This window comes from Strix uralensis, chromosome 9 (genome assembly GCF_047716275.1).
Source record: "Strix uralensis isolate ZFMK-TIS-50842 chromosome 9, bStrUra1, whole genome shotgun sequence".
NCBI lineage: Eukaryota > Metazoa > Chordata > Aves > Strigiformes > Strigidae > Strix > Strix uralensis.
The window spans coordinates 5,175,788-5,194,382 of NC_133980.1; the positions used below are offsets into that span (position 1 = coordinate 5,175,788).

The window sequence follows — 18,595 nt, forward strand, 5'->3', positions numbered from 1 at the left end:
ATCGGAGCGCGGGGCCGGCGGGGTGGGCGGAGCCTCCGCGGGGCGGTGAGACTATCCCGGCGGCGGCGGCAGTGGGGGGAGCATACCCGCGGCGGCGCGCGGAGCGGCGGGCGCAGGCAGCCGGCGGGGGTGTGGCGGTGGCGGGCTGGTGAGTGCGGGCGTCCCGCCACTGCTGGTGGTGCTGGATGGGTGTGTGCGTGTGTGCTGCGTGGCGCCTCTGGTTTATTCCTTTAACGGAGCGAAGCTTTCCGTTGGTGTGAGTGGGTACGCATGTCCCGGTGGCGGTTGTGCGGGGGAAGCGCCCACCCCCGTGGGGGCCCCCGGTGCGAGCGCCAGTACGCCCCGGGCTCGCGCCGCGCGCGGGAAGGCGCCGCCGCGGCGTTCCGTTAACGCCTGAGGGGAGGGAGGCTGCGGCGGGGAGGGGAGGCGTGCGGGAGCGGGGGAGGGAGAACTTCTGAGGGAAAAAGAAAAAAAAACAAAACAAATCCCGAGCCCCTTCAGGTGTTCGGTCGCCCTTTGTCTCCCTACTTCGTGCGCTGTCTGCTGGCAGCGGCGGGGAGGGAGCCGCTCCCGCCTCCGGGCAGCCCTCAGCCCCGCTCGCCAGCGTCTGCGCTTCACCATGAGCACTTTGTTTTCAAGTTACGCTGTGGTAAGTGTTGCGGCCGTAGTTCTTAAAAACCCGTCCGTGCCCAAGAAGACGACGTGGGGCGGGTCTGTGGGGTTTTTCTGGTCACTACCCACCCGGAGCGGTGCCCCGAAGCCTTTTTTTTTTTTTTTTTTTTTTTTTTCTGAGGGGCTTCTGTCGTGTAGGGCACGCTCCTTCTGTCAGTTTGTTCTGTGTGCTCTGCAGACCGTATACGGAGTATTTTGTCCTTTGGCTACTAAAAACATTAAACTTGAATATTATTTATCGAGGTAACTGTGTTATGGAAAGCTTGAAGATTTCAAGTTCTAAATTGTGTTTAAAATGAGGTCGATTGCTAAAATGTTACCTCAGTTTTGCATTTGTATCTCCATTTCTGATGCATCAGTATTTAAAACTCGCGTTTTAAAAAATAAAAATACCTAACGCTAGTAAGATACATGCATTCCGATGCGAACATGTGAATGAATAGTTAAAGTATTAAACTTGTCAAACATTGGCTGTAACTTCTTGCAGCAGTGAGATGGCGAAGTGGGAAGACTTTGATGTCTGTCTGTGGAAAGGACAGATCATCTGCACACACCCATGCACGTTACCGGTCCCTATCACCTTCATGTATGTGAGCAAAAACATTGGGTGGGACAAAAAGAAAATAAAAAAGCACCTGGATTATTATACCTTATTATATGTACTGATTTTTTTTTTTTCTCCACACCACCTTGTTTTGTTTTAATCGGATCTATGTATGATATCTCATATATGAAATACTCCACACATCTTGGTATTAAAGGGCTGCTTAAAGCTTACTTAGTGTATATAAATTGTGTATTATTAATCGCCTGTAATCTCCAATTCCCCAATTGTCTCCACATTTTTGATGTGATCAGTACTTCAGTCTAATGGAAAATGATGCTGTTCTGCTTAGGTGAGAGACGTTTACTGAAACTATTCATAGTATAGGCTGAGCCAAATGCATGTCTGTGGTGTTTTATCCTTTCAGTAAGATTAGTATGTTTTAGAGTAAAGCTACAAAGCTGCAGTCCTACAGGTGCAACAACTCAAAATAGAGAATACTTTAACAGATTTTGTCTTTTTTTTTTTTTTTATAGCAGTGAGGTCTTGGATCAGATTCATACTTTACTATTTTATGTCCATTGTATTTTTCAGAATTGTTGTGGCTTGGTTGAGTGTGATAAGGAATAATTGCCGAGGGAGGGAGGAGGAAGGGTTGTTGGCTCTTTCTTTATGGTATGGGTTGTCTACAGAATTACACAGGGCAACTTAAGAGGTAATATAAGGTGAAAGCTTGTGGCAGTGTCAAGTTTGCTATTAAATTCAGTCATGAGTTCCAAAATTTATCTTCCCAAGACTGACTATCCTATATGTTCACATTCTCAAGTCGAGTTTGAGTTTGGGTTTTAAAATTTACTTTGACTTTTTCTCCTCATTTACCATTTTCAGCAAACGATTCATTCACATGTATGTGGAAGTATTCGTGATGTTGTCACTCATCTACTTTCCTATTCGAAACCACACAATATGCTGTGTGCCTGTTGCCCTCCTGAAGGCTTTAGCTGCTGGCTCAAGTTGATTCCAAAAATGGCCTGGGATTAATGCACCTCTGAGCTGCTCAGTGATTTGGTTCCTGCAGGAGCATGCTGGTGTGGTGTGGTTTTGTGTTCGTGCTTAAGACTTGGGTCTCTTGTTTCTTCCTCTCAGATGAAAGAATGTGTATATGTTCATATAGTCTAGCGGAGTTCTAGCAACACTGTGTTGTAATAACACTTTTGAAATTTATTCTGTAGATGTAAATGTCATGTTTACGCATAGTTTAATTCAATTTCTAATCCTGCATATCAAAATGTAACAGCGGAGAGGGGTTAGTGCTGGTAGGATTTTTCACATCAAGATCTAGCTACTAAGTTTTAGCTCTTTGAAGTCCTTTTCAACTAACATATCTAACTTTTTTCTCAAAATTTCAAGTTTGTTTTCGGGTTGCTCATCATCCATGAAGACCCAATTTGGGCGCGGCTGAATAGCTTTTAAAATAGTTTCCAACAAACCATGTTCTGTGTAGACAATACATTATCTTTGTAAAACACAGGCTGAGTATTAATTATATAGTGTTTATCTGTCCTATACTGAGTCTTTAGGCTGTCCTCATCTTAATTATGTTCTGTGTTCACAATAATGTTAAAAATTGGTGTGTAAACATGGCTTTGAAAATTAATGTCTGGTTTCCTTTATTTTATATACACTGGTATATCTCTGATACAGTTGGTATCTCTGATTACATGTCAGTATAATGGGCAATGGTAGGGAAAGACATCTACATAATCAGCTGTGATTAGTGGTAACTTTGTGTTTTTCTGCAAAGGCATCAAAGACCAGAGTAGTTAACTTAAATTTGGAAATACCTTAAAAATTCCTGGGTTTAATTCATGTCTTGTGAGTACTGCCAGTCTTGTGAACTGGGATGACAAAAGGTTAGTGGAACCTGGGTGGGGGAAAGTTAGGTAACATGTATCCTGAAGGAGGAAAGGAAATAGGTTCTGAATCTTGAATTATTGACTTGAAAGAACAACACGTTTTCCTTAAACTTCTTTCTAAAATTGTGCTGGAGATAATGAAGCTAGCCACTTCAAGATAAAAAGTTAATTCCACAATTCAATAATATCTGTAAAGTTTTGGACTTACTTTCCCTCTGCACTTGGTATTTAAAGCAGTACGAAATGACAGGGGAGTAAGTAAACTGCATCAGTCACATTAGGAATATATTTTTTAATAGTGTAAATACCTTAGTACAGTCATTAGAAAAGGGGGTTAATGTTGAAGAAGGTCTCTAACAACCCAGTAGCGTGAGAATCCAAGTAGGATGAATTCCTATATGAAATATTTTCAATTTCCTGACTTCGCTGAAAGAACGCCATGTCATCTCTTCTCACTTTCCCATCCCCAAATTCTATTTCTAAAAAGGTAATCACATATTGTGCCAAACATAAATGTAGATAATTGTGCATTTTGCTAATAAGTAAAGCTACCCTACAGTGCATTATTTTAAAACTAAAAGCTTCAATTTCTTTTTTTCTGTGAATCTTGTACACACGCACTCATTCTGCTTCTCGTTGGTCCCTCAGCCCAGCCAGACGCTGAGATACGTGTTGGAAGTTGTCTGGTGACTTGGCGTCTAAAAGCGCGAACCCTCCTGGTGGTGTGGTCACAGCCTGCCTTCGCCTGGCTCTGCGACAGCAGTGCTCACTTCTGCCTGGCTGTGTTTTGAGTAGTTCTGAATAGCATCTGGTTCCGTGGCCTTAATAAAGTATGTATGATAAAGAATTGTTCTTACGTGGTGTGATTAAAGTATCAACTGTAAGGTCATGTTCTGCTTTGTTTAATATACTTCAAAGCTAATGATTATGAGAACTGCAGACCATGGCTAATGTGATAAAAGCTGCATGAGTTATCCGCATCCTTTTTGGTCTTTCAGAGTCACTGCAAAGCAGCTGTAGCTATGAGATGGGAAAAGAGAAAATTTCTTATTGATACAAGCTAATGAGTTAAATATGTGTCTGGCTTTTGGGTTAATGAGATTTGACCTCCTGTGTTGTAAAGGATTTTTGGTTTAGTTGAGTGTTTAAATATTATGATAATTCTTGAGAAATATTTTTTCAGACCCTGAGACTATTTCAGGAAGAATCAATAATGACAAGTAATATACTGTCTAGAAGAAGAAAGTTAAAGCAATGTGGTTGTATTCAGTTTTAACCAAATACCCTATTAATTGGAAGATATCTTTCCACTTATTTATGTACTTCAGCCATGCACCATTACCATTACATCTAAACAAGTAGTCGCTTAACAATGTAAACCATTTTTAATCTGCTGTGTATGTCTGACAGTTCTAAACTCATGATGACTTGATGGGGCTAATGGACAATTGGCTGCTTTTAGAAAGACCGATTCTGTCAGATATGAAACTGAAGCTGTACCATGTGTGCAGTGTGATTTCTTAAACATACAAAACCAAGCACTTGGTAGCTAGGAATGATCTCTCCAGACCTCGGAAGAACTGTGGTTCCTGTGCTCTTCTGTTTTCATCTGTTTTTGTCACCCATGTTTCTGTGTGCACAGTGGGTGTGGGGACCTTCCTCATCTGAGAAGAGGGAACTATCATTTCCTTTCTAACTTTCTGAACAACATATTTAAGGTTTTGTTTCGCTTTTGGAATTCTGACTGAATTCTGAGAATTCTGCTGACACCTCAGAAAAGCAAACATTTTAATTGCCTTTTCATTAAGATAATATGCCCAAACACTTCCTCACTAGTTGCATTTTGTATCTGGTACTTCTTGAGCAGCAATGCGATTCCAGCCCTTGCTTCTCCTCTAGATGTTTGGAGTAAGCTGGAGAACTTGGATGTCTACTTTTCAACATGGTTTTCTTAACTGACCCTGTCATGTCAAGGTAACATTAAGAGCGTGGGTACTTTGCCAAAGACAGCTTGTCTGAACTCCTCACAATCGCGTAGCCACTGGAGATGGCCTCCTTCCTTGGCAGTGTAGCAAAATGTCGTTTTTCAGTAACTTTCTGAGGTAATGTTCGCTGCCCCAGTTTTCCCCATACATCTCAGTTATGTAGGTTGTAGTTAGAAAGAAAATAGGTTTAAAGATTTGAGACATCTTTTTTTTTTTTTAATTGGTACACTAAAACTGCCCTTTTCGAATGCTTTTCTTTTCACATTTAAATTAAAGCAGTTCTTGGAGCATTTAATGATTGTGTACTTCACATAGCAATTTGAGTTCACTGAAGCAACTCGTGTTTTCATTCTTGGCTATCTTTTTTCAAAAGAAGCATTTGCTCTAGTTTCTAAACTATTTAAAGCTATTAATCAAAACCCAAGACAACACCAACAGTTTACTGTAATATCAGGTCTTCAACTTGAGATCCTATTGGTGTAAAGGGAAGATGCCTAGGTCCCTGCCCACATTGCTGTGAGTATATGTAAAGCCTGTAGGTGAGTGATAACCTTTTCATCTGCAAAGAGAAATATGAGAAGTGGGAGGAAAAAGAAAGGAAAGCCAAGTTATTTTTACTGTAAATATGTCAGTTTATTGACTTGTTAATTTCAGATTTATTCAAAAAAGCAGGAGGAGGAAACAGGAATGTCTGCCAAAAACAAAGTAATTAGTGGGAGTTGAAAGATGTCTAATGATTCTTACAAGTACTAAAGAGGAATAAACTAGTCTCTTATTAAACTGGATATGGACTTTTAAAACAATGTAGTAATTCTATTTTGTCTTTAAAAGCATGTGCAGTTACATATGGTGAATAAAAACCTCTTTATTAAAGTAACATTGTTTATTCACAGTAATGTTTCAGGCAGCAGGTGTTTTTGTTATTAAAGGAAGTAAAAAAACCAAAGCTGACCATACTTCTAAAATAAAGATTCAGATATTTGACAAACTATAGTCAAATAAAGAGCTGAAACTTTTTAATGCAGCACTGGTTTGGCCTTTGGTTGCTATGATCTCCTTTTCATCCTGCAGTAAGGTTGACATAAGTATCCCAGGGTACGGATTATGTCTTGTAGTGAAAGTCTGGAAGGGATGTTTTGCCTTGCCTTAGGTTATTGCTCTGCATCAGAACCAGGCCTTCCCTCTCGGTCTGCTTGCCTGTTGTATCAGCCTCCCTCAGCGCCCAGGCCTGACTGTGGAGATCTCCCTTCACCTGCTCTAGCACTTCCTCTGCTATACTCGTGGTGCTCTGTGCTCCTGCGGTGTGTGCATAAAAATCTTTGCTTCTTTTAATCTCCAAGGGGCATTGCCCATCTCCTTACTTCTGTCCTCTGAAAATACCATCACAAGGAAGCAGGACTGTAAGGAGTACTAGCTGTGGCTTTGTTTTTAAAGTAAGCAGGAATAGTTTCATTACTACCTGTTTAAACAGAAAATACAGTGGTCTGTGAAATATCCCACCACCATGTGAACTTGTTCAGATGTGGGGTTTTTAAAAGATGGGGTTTTTTTGAAGCCAGGGACAAGAGAATGGCTGATGAATAACTATCTGGCCCTCATCTGACGAACTCAGGTGTGTAAAGAGCATCTGTAAATACCTATCAGGAGTTCAGCAAGACAGGAAGTACCATTTCTTAACAGAAGGATGATGCTTGGTAGGACTGAGCAGCCTGTGTAGCTGGAAGTGTTCTGCCGCTGCTTCCTGGAGATGGGTTCTGAAGTCTGCGTGCCATGCATGCCTGGATGCAGCTCCTCAATCCACCTCTGTGGCACTGCACGCTACAACCATGCTTGTTCTTAATTTCCTGGAGGAGAGTGCCTTTGAGCAGTCCCTCCTCAGCATCTCTGAGGCATTGAAAATGTCATGGTAGCGCAAAAACCCATGTGGATTTTACAGCTTTTGGAGTCTCCACTTGCACAGAAGCTACTTGTCGTCATCTGTAGCTGGCAGTTTCCATCTGCTCTCTCCACCATGCATGTGTTGAAATACTGAAGAAAGCAGTATATTAGATCTACGATGAGATACCAAGAAAAACAAATATCAGGAAAACAAGCAAGCAGAAATGTCTAATTATGGGGGATACGGAGCAGCAGGGCGTATGGAGAAAATATCCATGAAAGTGAGTAAGAAACAAATTGACTGTAAGTAGATTTATTTTGAGGGGATGATATGCATGAAGCAAACAGACGCCATTGGTAATTTTTCATGTATGAATGTGAGAGAGGAAAATGTGTATACATTATGAAACCACAGTTCCTTGTGAATTTGACATAACTGATATCAGATCTTCATATATGAAGTGGCCACAAAGTGCCCTTTAGCTTGAAGAGGACAAGCTTTCGCTCAGTCACAATGAAAGCAAATTCTTGAAGCATGTTTCTCAACAAGAACACTAGGATATCTTGTGCTTGGAAGGAGAGGAAAGCAACATAAATTCAAATCTGTATATAAGAGTTGTTACAAGGAGCTAGGTCTAATGGGATATCACCTTTACCTGTAGTGAAAGCTATATGGAGGCAGATTGATGATAATATGTGTTCCCACTGTTTGTCATTTCAGGATTGTTAGAGACTAATTGAATTGATATTCACCATCCTTTCCTAATCCTTATCTATGTAACTATCCTATCTTTGAGATATTACTTAATTCCTTAACAATTGTAGGACTTTAGAAGAATCCCCACAAATATTGCTGAAACACCAGGAGAGCGGGGACAAAATTAAATTTCTGCTTTCAAAGGCTCCAGGGTTGTTCTGGGAGCTCAAAGAAGGTAACACAAAGGATAGGATACTTTTAAAGGAATAAGAAAAAAAACTTCTTTTTAGAGCCTTTGGTAGTGGACAAGTCATTTAATCTTTACTTAACCTGTGTTTCTCTGATATAAAATGAGAATAGACTCTTCCTACTCATAAAATAAAGTCTAGTAGTGAGTGTGAGGCATCTGGGTATTAGTTTGTAAAAGGGTAAAGGTCTATTAGAATGTGATTAATACTTTTAACAACCTTAATGTATTGTATATAAGCTGTGTAAGCAACTAGGTGGTCATATAATTCATCAGGCATGGCGGTCTTTGCTGTCTTGGACCAACTTGGTATAGATTTTTAGAGATGTTAGATAATTCATTTTGCTTACTCTAAAGATAAATGGTAACATTTGTCATAGACTTCCCATTTTTATTTTGTAAATCTTTCATTGAATAGCACTTTGAAAGCTAACAATTGCAAATCCTAGACATTGTTTGAATTGTAGAGGTATTTTGCACTGTCCTAATCAAAGTAACAAATATTGTCAATAGACTTACACAACACGTAAATGTTATGTACATTCAAGGAGGCTGTTAGAATATAACATTCATTTAGAAAATATCTGAGATAATAACGTATTGTTCACTCATAGAAATATTCAGTGTTGAGTTGAATTTCGGTCAAGGCTGTGAAAATACTTGGTGTCCTTTTGAAACAAGAAATTGTGCCATCACTGAAGTCTTGCAAGGTTGTACATGCAACAGGAAATAGCATATTAACATGAAATTCCCATCTTTTTCACACTTAAACAGAGTAGATGTCAGATCATTCAACAAAACAACAATTTGGAACTACTTTACAGAGCTCACTTGAGGCAACGTGCTCTTGCTAGTTCACTTTAAATATGAATTATGGAGACTATGGAAGATATTTTTTCACAGTTAAATTACCACTAGTTTTATTTTCTTACATTTTTACCTGGTTGACCAGAAAAATAACATTTTTCTGTCTTCTGCCTTATACAAAATATAGTTAATTAAGACACGCTATAGTTTCTCCCCAGAGTCAAAGTGTAATGTTCAGCTGGCCGACTTGCATGAATAATCCATCACTGTGAATCGTTAATTTAGAAGACAAGCTATGATAATTGACGTCTTTATGAAAGCTATGGAAATACTTAGGGAAATAATTTATTTTTCTTGTTGGTACATATTTTAATTTGTTTTAGAATATTTCTAGGCCTAAGTAGTGTTGGGCTGTAGCCTTTGAAACAGATTCACCTGAGATTAACTGTTTCTGAGGCAATGTGATCTTTTTCTTGGTTTTAAATAAAAATCTGAATGGTTTTATTCTGATGAACTATTAAAATTGTAAGACTTAACCTTGGACTAATCTTGTGTGCATATACTGGATGAACCACTGTTTAAGTTCTGGAAGTTGCTAGTAAAAAGGCCTGGCATAGTGATATTAACACTAGCTTTTACATGGTAAAAATGCCTTTCAAAAATCATGACATCATTATATCTGGTAATGCAAAGAGGGATTGCAAGCACTCGTACATACTGTGAAAGTTGGTATTTAGACCTTCCTGTATTCTGATGTGTTGGAAGTGATTACCTGATGAGCTGATGGCATGTTTCTGAATCAAACTAAGCATATCAAAGGCTGATGAAATGTATATTTTGTTGGAAGACTTACACTTGAACATAATTTAGCACGCAATTCATAAAGTTTGCTTATATGTTAAATTACACTGTAACCATCATGTCTGTGTGGCAAGGAAAGTTACCAATTTTGTTTCCTTAGTAGGAATCTCCTCACTTTCACTCAGAATTGAAATATTAGGCTTTGCTAGTTTACAGCAATATATGCCAATTTACAATTATTTTGTCTGTTTTCAAAACAAGAAAGAGGCAGCTAGGCTGGTATTTGAATGGGAGCCGTCACGGTGGTGGTATTTCAGTAGCAGTTCAGAAGCAGAATATCAGTAATCCATAACAAAGGCGTCAGGTTGCTGAGGTAAAAGCACCAAGTGGCAATGGGTTTTGTATTGTTACAGATCAAAGAAGTTTCAGCATTTTTTTCTTTTATTGCCAGTCTCTGATATTTGAAAATAAAATGTCTATGCTATCGCTTAAGTTCCTCCTGTATCAGCAACCGAAGAGATTTGTCTTCAGTTTGAGTCTTTCAACTCCAGTTGTATTGCAGTTGCAGAAAGGTTATGTACTCCTCCTTCAATAGACTTTACATTTTTCATTACAAAAAAAGAGTTTTATGAACTTATAAAAGGTTTTTAATGCGTGTATGCAGATTCCATATATACAAAATACAATAGAATTAAAGTCTTTCAATTGACTTCAATGAGTCTTGGACTATAAGTACATAATAGTGTGATGTTTTCTATTCCATAGAGGAATCTTTTTAAATACTTCTAGTGTGTTCAGTAACTGAAATTCAAAGTGGACCATTTCTATATGTAGTCTTCAGATTCTGAAAACAAGCAGGCGTATGAGTTTTTTGGATGTTTTTTAACCCTGGAATATTTATCTCCCATTTAGGCACCAAAATAGAGGCTTGTTATGTGCTTGGCTCCCTGTGTTTGTTCTCAGCTGACCCCTGATGTGCTGCACTCTTAAAAATTCAGCCCTGAATTTTGACATTATATATAGAAACAAAAAGAGAACATGTATACAATGGACTGGCATTTGAGCTCAATTCAAATAGTCTTTGCCATTTCGGTTCAATTTCATAAGGTATACAGAAGTATCATATTGCTGATAGCTTCAGTTATTGAAAAATGGTAATCACAACTTTTATAAAGTGAGATAAACTGTGTTTATTAATGCTTTTTGTGGACATACAGTGACTTGGCCCTGGGACATTAAATGCATAACTGGGTTGTATCATTAACTTTTTTTTTCCCCTATGGATTGAATGGCTAAACACGCAAAATTTTCTGAGTAGCTCCATAATATTTTGTCATACTGATTCAAGCCAAGGGAAAAAATTTTAATTTTTTAGGCCTTTTAAATAAAAGCAAAGATGCATGGTGAACAGAACTTGGTTCCTAATGGGGTTTATAAGTCAGCCATAAAACTCACAAAACAGTAACAACTTCTGTGTTTCCATACCTGCCACAGAACCAAGATTTGAACCTCACTTGCCTGCTTGGTCAAAGAATTCCAACATCATTGAACCAAAAGAGATTTTGAGCTGTACCTTTCTTTGTTTTCCCTTAACAGTTGTTCCATTTTGTGTAGAGCATAGATAGGGAGCAGGTTTATATAGCCTCTTTCTCTTGCTTTCCCTCTCTTGCATCTTCCATGTGAGATCACTACTCATTAAGTAGGTAAAGTCCTTTTCAGCACTGTTGTTCAGTATTTAAGAGGTATATAGTTTTATGGCTCTTAAAGTGGGGCCATACAATGTGTATGGGTGGGGATGTACGTGTGTATGTATACATGCATGCATCTGTATATGTATCATTCTCAGAACATGAGGGATGGAGAAAATGTGGCTGTATGCAAGGAACTTTGAAACTCACCCCTCTAGTTCATCTACTTTCCCAAGTCACTGTCAACTGTCTCTTGACTCCTGACGTGCTTGTCTACCCTTCTTAAAGGGACCTGGTGGATGTGGGTAGATCTAGAGACTGCCCCAGGCAACCTACTTCAGAGCTTCATTGTCTTTGCCAGCAAAAAGCTATTGTTAAAAGTCCAGCCTCACATTACTACAATTTGGGACTCTTCTTGTCCCATCCACTATGTGTACACATTCAGAATAGTATTTTATTTCTGTTTTTTTTTCTCTGTCCACAACTGATATAAAAGATATAAACATCCTTGAACAGACAAAATTTGAGCTTTGAAATCCACATTACATTCATACTTGGCTACCTCAGCTGGCATCATTGTCAGTCCAATTAAAAGATGAGCACCTGCCTTAAAGAATTCATAGCTGGACTGGTGTCACAGTCAACCTTAGGAGAAAATTACTTGGATGTAGAAAATAGTTCTGGTTTTTGAAAGGCACTACTTCAGAATATGAGCTTTTATTTCACAGTAACCAGCTTGACCCCTTTGATAATTCATTAACAATATCATAAACAACATACACTGAGACATCCACAATTTGATCAGGACATTCCAGGGAAAAATTTCTAGTATGCATTCCTGGGTAAAGTAATCTCAGCAATTGTTAGAGGGAGTGTTGAGTTCCAATGTCAAATAGCAGGTGAATGTGATTGCAGTTCAGTTTCTGAAAGAATTCAGCAAAAAGACAGTGGTGAGACCCATGAAAATCTGAAGAACCTGAGGACTTTGGGATAGTTAATCCTCTAATTTTGTAATGTCATGGTCTGACTCTTTCTATATGAACAGGTTAAACTAGTAGAACCTTTAAAACAAGTACAAGGAAATGTTTGTTTAATAAGGCCACAGAAAAGATTTTTTCCTAATGCAGACTCACTGAATGGGAGCATAAGCAGTGTTTGAGGTCAGGGATCAGCTGTGGCCATTCAGGCTTGTAATTACAGCTGTGATAAGTGTGTTTTCAAGTCTTGCTGTACTGAGAGTTTTCTTAATCCATTATTTTATTAGGCCTTTCATTGCCCCTCCTAGTACATCGTAACAATTCCTGAAACCCCATGAATCATGGGAAAACAAATGTTAGGCTATTAATTTCTGGCTATATAGAGACATAAGTTCTTACCTAGGCAAGTGCATGATCATGTCTGACATCATTAATACTGTATTTAGTAGCTGCAGTAAGTATGCAAATACTACAGCTCTATATTCAGTGAAGACTGGATTGTTTTAAGTCCAGCTTTTTAATTTATCATTGGGGAAAAAACGTGTAGTGAACTTTTAGTCCATTATTATGAATAGGCTTGGTTACTGCAGACTTCGGGAGCTAGAAAAGACATGTCCCCTGTTTAAGGCTTGATGTTTGCTGTAATTGGCTTCCCTATATTTTTATGAAAACACACACGAAGCTGGTTTCTCAGCTGATTTGCTCTTTAAGCCATGAAGAAATCCATGCCATTGAATATCACACAGGATTGAACACTTGATACAGTTGAGCTGCTTTCACCTGTACACAGACAGTTTACTGCTTAAAACAACAAATCTTTGAGCCTTTATCTTCAGCCTTGGGTGACTTTGAACAAAGAAGAAATAAGATAATTTCATACTGTAAGTAATGTTCCCCTTTTAAATTCTACCACCACGTCTGCTTTTCTCCCTCAGAGGTGGGCAAGCCATAATTTTAAATAGTATCTCATGTATCATAGTGATAAACTTTATCTGATGATGAGGCAGAGGTGGCTGAGGTATACAGTCTAGTTAACACAAGGTGTACAGTTGATCTCTTTGTGCTTCAAGGATTAACAGATTCTTTGTGTGTTTAGAGATGAGCTTTTGCCTGTTTGCATGTTGGCATTTATTTGGATCCAATAGAATAACTGTTCTGTGGTGAATAACTAAAAAAAAAAGTGCACGCTTTGGGCAACGCTTTGCGTACAGCTGCACCAACTCCAGGAGGTCTGTATGAGGCAATGCATTCTGGTTGATTGTTGGCTAATGAGTTTGCTGCTGAGATATAGTGGTTGAAAATTAAAATATCTTTTCTACTGTGGCCGTGTTAATGGAACTGGTTGGCACAAACTGGGTCTAAATTCCTTGCTTTGAGGTACAGCTGTCCACCTAGCCTATTTAACAATTTAATTTAGACATAAGAAAAAGATGACCTGTGGGAAGCTTGAAAATTGGAATCTATACAGGCACAAGAATTCAGGTTAGCCTATTTAGTTTTCAAAGCCACGCTAATTAAAAAGATTAACCTAATTTTTAATAAGAATGTGTATATTACCCACCAACGTAAAATATTAGACGTGCATGAATCATAGCATATAATACAAAAAATTGGAGTCTTATTATAGTCTCTCCAACAAAAGGTAGAATTAATATTAACTTGCCATAGGAAATCCTAAAGGAAACACCTAAGATTTGCTGGAAAACAGATTTTTGGGAGGGGGAGACAATGAGGTTTCAACCCTCACTTTTCATTCTGGGTGTTGGAAATTACTTGATTACTTTCTATAAGGTATTTGAATTTTTGAATTATAAAAACCCATTAAAAAAAAAACCAAAACCAAAAAAACAAAACAAAAAACCAAAAACAAACCAAGCCCCCTCTGTAAAACATACCACGAATGTGTTCATCTAACCACAGGGAGATTTTGTAGATGTGAGCCAGTGAACAACAGAAGTGGGCAGCTTCTGCAGTGCTTCATGATTGCTCTTGTTCATGTGAATTGCTTTAGCATTTAGAATCGGATCTAACATGATACAAAACTTCTCTGTGTGGGAGAATAAGCAAGATTAAGACAAATTCAGCTCCCTACATGTGGTGTTTAAATGGCTCATTGTTGAGAGGATACTTGGAACAGCATCAGTTCTCATAAACACAAGCCAATGAGGCTTGAACAGTGATCCGCAGAAGTGCACTTCAAGGCCAGATTCCACCTTCTCAGCGCAGCTTGAATACTGGACTCTGAACTGAGCTGTTTTGTCCATGTTGAGCCGAGGGGGATGTATCAGCAGCTATAGGTCTCCAAGGCCAGGATAAACAAAACTATTAGAACAAAATCACATAGTTTCTTTTGTTTCTTTTTTTTTCCCAAGTAAAAAGAGCCTTGGGTTTTACCTCTAACTGAAGAAGCTGTATTTCTTCAATTGTTACGTATCTTCTTATGTTGTGGATAAGATACCTGCCCAGCAGGGATTTTTTTTTTGTTTCCTCTCTGCCTTTCTCTTTCCAACTTTCCCATTTATCCCTTGAAACTGCTGCTGTTCCAGATATTCTCTCTGAACAATTTCAGTAATGCATGTAGGGCACTGAATTTGCTTCTTTTCTTCATACCCTGCCAGATCACCCAGTTTGAGCAGTATGAAGCTACTACTGTTTCCTTTTTTTTTTTTTCTGATAAGCCGGTAAGTGCATGGGTGCTTATGAAGAAGCAAGAGGGAGGAACAACTTGTATGATGATGTGGAGAAAAAAGTGAGGATTTTAGTGGCAATTCTGTCCACTGTGCTAGTTGTTTTTTCCTCCTGTCCAGATACTATGTGAGTTGATGAGTTGCCTGTATCGGTGTCTGTAATCAGATGGATGCCCAGTTGCTTTCCTTTTCTCTTTTTCTGTAACGTACTTGCAGAGCTCCTCTCAAGGGGAAGAAATATAAAATTGGAGTTCTGGAGTTAAAGAAAACATGGAGATAAGCAGAAAAATGAAAATATTTGAAAATATATGAAAACTACTAGCAGAGCAGATAGTAATGATGCTGAAGTGTAAGAGGCAAGAATTGGAATTGGCCTTAGGGCAGGAGGAAGGAGAAGTTTAATTTTATTCTGTACGTGGTCTTTCTGTGCTTCTCACTGCCTTGGGAAGATCAGTGATCAACACCCTTCACATGGGGGAAAAAAACCCCCACCCTTATCTGCCTTGTTTGGAATTTTCTGCTGTGTGAAATACAGAGTGAAAAATCCTGCTACTAGCTGAATTTTGCATCCAGAATATTCTGTAGTTTTTAGAAAAAAAAGTCCTTATTTTGTAACAGATGTTATGCTGTTATCTTAGAGAAATATTTGAAGTGGTGAAGCTTACATAGTAGTGCTAAATTTTTCTCTCCAGTGTTACTGATTTTGATGACATGTACTTGTTCATTGACTCCATTTTGCTGGTTCAGGAGTAAACACCCTCCAAGTGACTCTTCTTTCTCGTCCTTTTGTCTCTGAAGTTTTTGCGCAAGACCAGCTTTACAGGATGTTTTCATTCTGATTTTTATATCAACTGTGGCTCTGTTGGGCAGGCTCAGCACACTTGCCAAAACAGCTCTTTCAACTGGTTTTTAAAAACAGGCTTTCACAGTTCCTGTCCAGCTTCAGCCGCTGTGCCAGGACGACTCTGTTAACTGGATGGTAATGGCCTGGCCACCTCTGCCAGCGCATTCCCCGGCTGGCTCCAAGCTGCTGCCAGTGTGGGGGTGCCAGGGCTGCCGGGGTGGCTGGGGGCAGCTCTGCTGGCATGAGGTTGGTGTGAGCCAGCATTTGATACGGTTCTGCTGCTGGCTCTCAGGACTGTGCCTGTCACGACGTTCTGTCTGATACATGCAGTTGCTTCTAAGAGTAATTGTAGCTGGCTGGAAGCTCACCAGTGGCTGCGGGTGTTGCGATCATGCATCTCTATAGAAATGGACTATGAAGCTGAGAATTGTTAGAGAAACAATGTCCAAGCATTATAAATAATCCTTGTAATGATGAATTGCTGTTTGTTATTAATCAGGGTATAACATCTACTTTTAAAGCTACGGTTAATTGTTTGGGTTTTTTTCCTAAAGCAATCTGTATATCTTATTACTGTACTGTAAGAAACTAATTCTGATCTAAGTAGTGTTAACATGAGTGAATAATAACTCTCCTGGCAATAGTGACATTACCTAAATGTAAATGGAGCCCAGTGTTGATTGCAAGTCTCAAGCCAATACTGTTTTGTAGGAGAGCAAGCTGTTTTGTATGTCACACTTATATTCAGTTTATGAAGTGGTAGACTCCTCTTCTGAAATCCTGATACATTTTAATTAACTTTCTTCATCTTCTTGACACAGTTATACCATAGCCCTATCTTTTTTTTTTCTTCTCAAGTCATTGTGAAGGAAGCTGAACAATGTATTGAAGATTAACTTCTGTTTTGAACTTCTGAAATACTGTTTCACAGCTAACATATACCTTGTTTATTTAGTTATTTCGGGATGTCTTAAAGACTATCATTTTTCAATGCATTTTGTTAAAGACATTTAAAAACTTCCCTGAGTTGGTTGGTAGGCTTTTCAAATGCATTCAGCAAGTCTCCAAAGAGACACAATTTTAAGGTACTTTTGATGCAGTATTCCCTATTCTTGTGAACTACTGAATAGGGAAGGCCTCCTGTTCTGGTTTTGTTTATCCCTAAATAGTTGTTGTCTTCAGTCTTCCAGCTTTTGAAGGTTTAAAAATGGCTGTGAGAGCTTTTATAATGCCAGGAAAAGTATATAGTCTTAACTGTATTTGGTTTGTGTGGCAAGGTTTTGGTAGCTACAGGGGTGGCTTCTGTGAGAAGCTGCCAGAAGCTTCCCCATGTCCGATGGGGCCAACGCCAGCCGGCTCCAAGATGGACCCACCCCTGGCCAAGGCCGAGCCCATCAGCGACAGTGGTAGCGCCTCTGGGATAAGGTATTTAAGAAGGGGGGAAAAAAAGCTGTGCAACAGAAAACATCAGCTATAGAGAGGAGTGAGAACATGTGAGAGCAACAACTCTGCAGCCACCAGGGCCAGAGAAGGGGGGCAGGAGGTGTTCCAGGCCCGGAGCAGAGATTCCCCTGCAGCCCGCGGTGCAGCCCATGGTGAGGCAGCTGTGCTCTGCACCCAGGGAGGCCCACGGGGGAGCAGAGACCCACCTGCAGCCCAGGGAGGACCCCACGCCAGAGCAGGGGGATGTGCCCGAAGGAGGCTGTGACCCCGTGGGAAGCCCACACTGGAGCAGGCTCCTGGCAGGACCTGTGGCCCTGTGGAGAGAGGAGCCCATGCTGGAGCAGGTTTGCTGGCAGCACTTATAACCCTGTGGGGGACCCATGCTGGAGCAGTTCGTGAAGAACTGTAGCCGTGGGAAGGACTCATGTTGGAGAAGTTCATGGAGGACTGTCTGCTGTGGGAAGGAGCCCACACTGGAGCAGGGGAAGAGTGTGAGGAGGAAAGAGCAGCAGAGACAACGGGTGATGAACTGACCACAACCCCCATTCCCCGTCCCCCTGTGCTGCTGGCTGGGAGGAGGGAGAGAAATGGGGAGTGAAGTTGAGCCCAGGAAGAAGGGAGGGGTGGAAGGAAGGTGTGTTAAGATCTGGTTTTATTCTCATTATCCTACTCTGATTCGATTGGTAATAAGTTAGTTTTCCCCAAGCCGAGTCTGTTTTGCCCATGATGGTAATTGGTGAGTAGTCTCTGTCCTTATCTCGACCCACATGCTTTTTGCTCTATTTTTCTTTCCCCTGCCCAGCTGAGGAGGGGAGTGACAGAGCGGCTTCGGTGGGACCCTGGTGTCCAGCCAGGGTCAATCCACCACAGTAGCATATCTCAGTGACTATAATTATGCATAAACACGGAGTTGCAGGAAAAAGTGTATGGCGCTTGAAACATTGTGTTCCAAACTCACTTGCTGTAAATGCTTTCACAAAATGTATTATTAATATTTTTTGGTTCTGCTGAAACGGTAATATCATAATGCATTACAGCGATGTCTGTGACATAAGTGACAGCTTTCATCACTTACAAAACTACGCTCCAGTACATGCAGTAACGTCGCCTTTAGACTTAGACTGCGATGATTGCATCTGGCAGTTGCATATGGTGAAACTTAGCTACTGCCCTTTTAATTAAATTATAGTTGGGAGCTTGCTTCTGGGAGCTTGCTGATCAACTGAATTTCACAGTAAAATAACAGAAATGTGACTTATTGTAAGTAAGGGAATTTGCAGTACATGCAAGAGCAGGCAAGAAGTTGTTCGTGTATCTAAAATAGCTGATTGCAGCATGCCATCTCTGCTGTTTCTGATAGAAAACTAGTACTACAGAATCAGATCATGCCCTTCCTCTCCATTCTTTTA

General features: G+C 39.9%; 1 protein-coding gene across 2 annotated transcripts in view; it reads left to right on the forward strand.

The window, feature by feature from the left end:
• Positions 1-37: 37 nt before the first annotated feature.
• Positions 38-18,595, forward strand: part of SERPINI1 (serpin family I member 1) — a 53,842-nt gene continuing 35,284 nt past the window's right edge. Inside the window, exon 1 of one of the 2 annotated variants that reach the window (XM_074878460.1) lies at positions 38-148. The gene's annotated coding sequence lies outside the window, so the exon portion shown is untranslated. Of the gene's footprint in view, positions 149-3,811; positions 3,963-18,595 lie in introns of those variants that run through there. The other variant, XM_074878461.1, reaches the window with a different exon arrangement.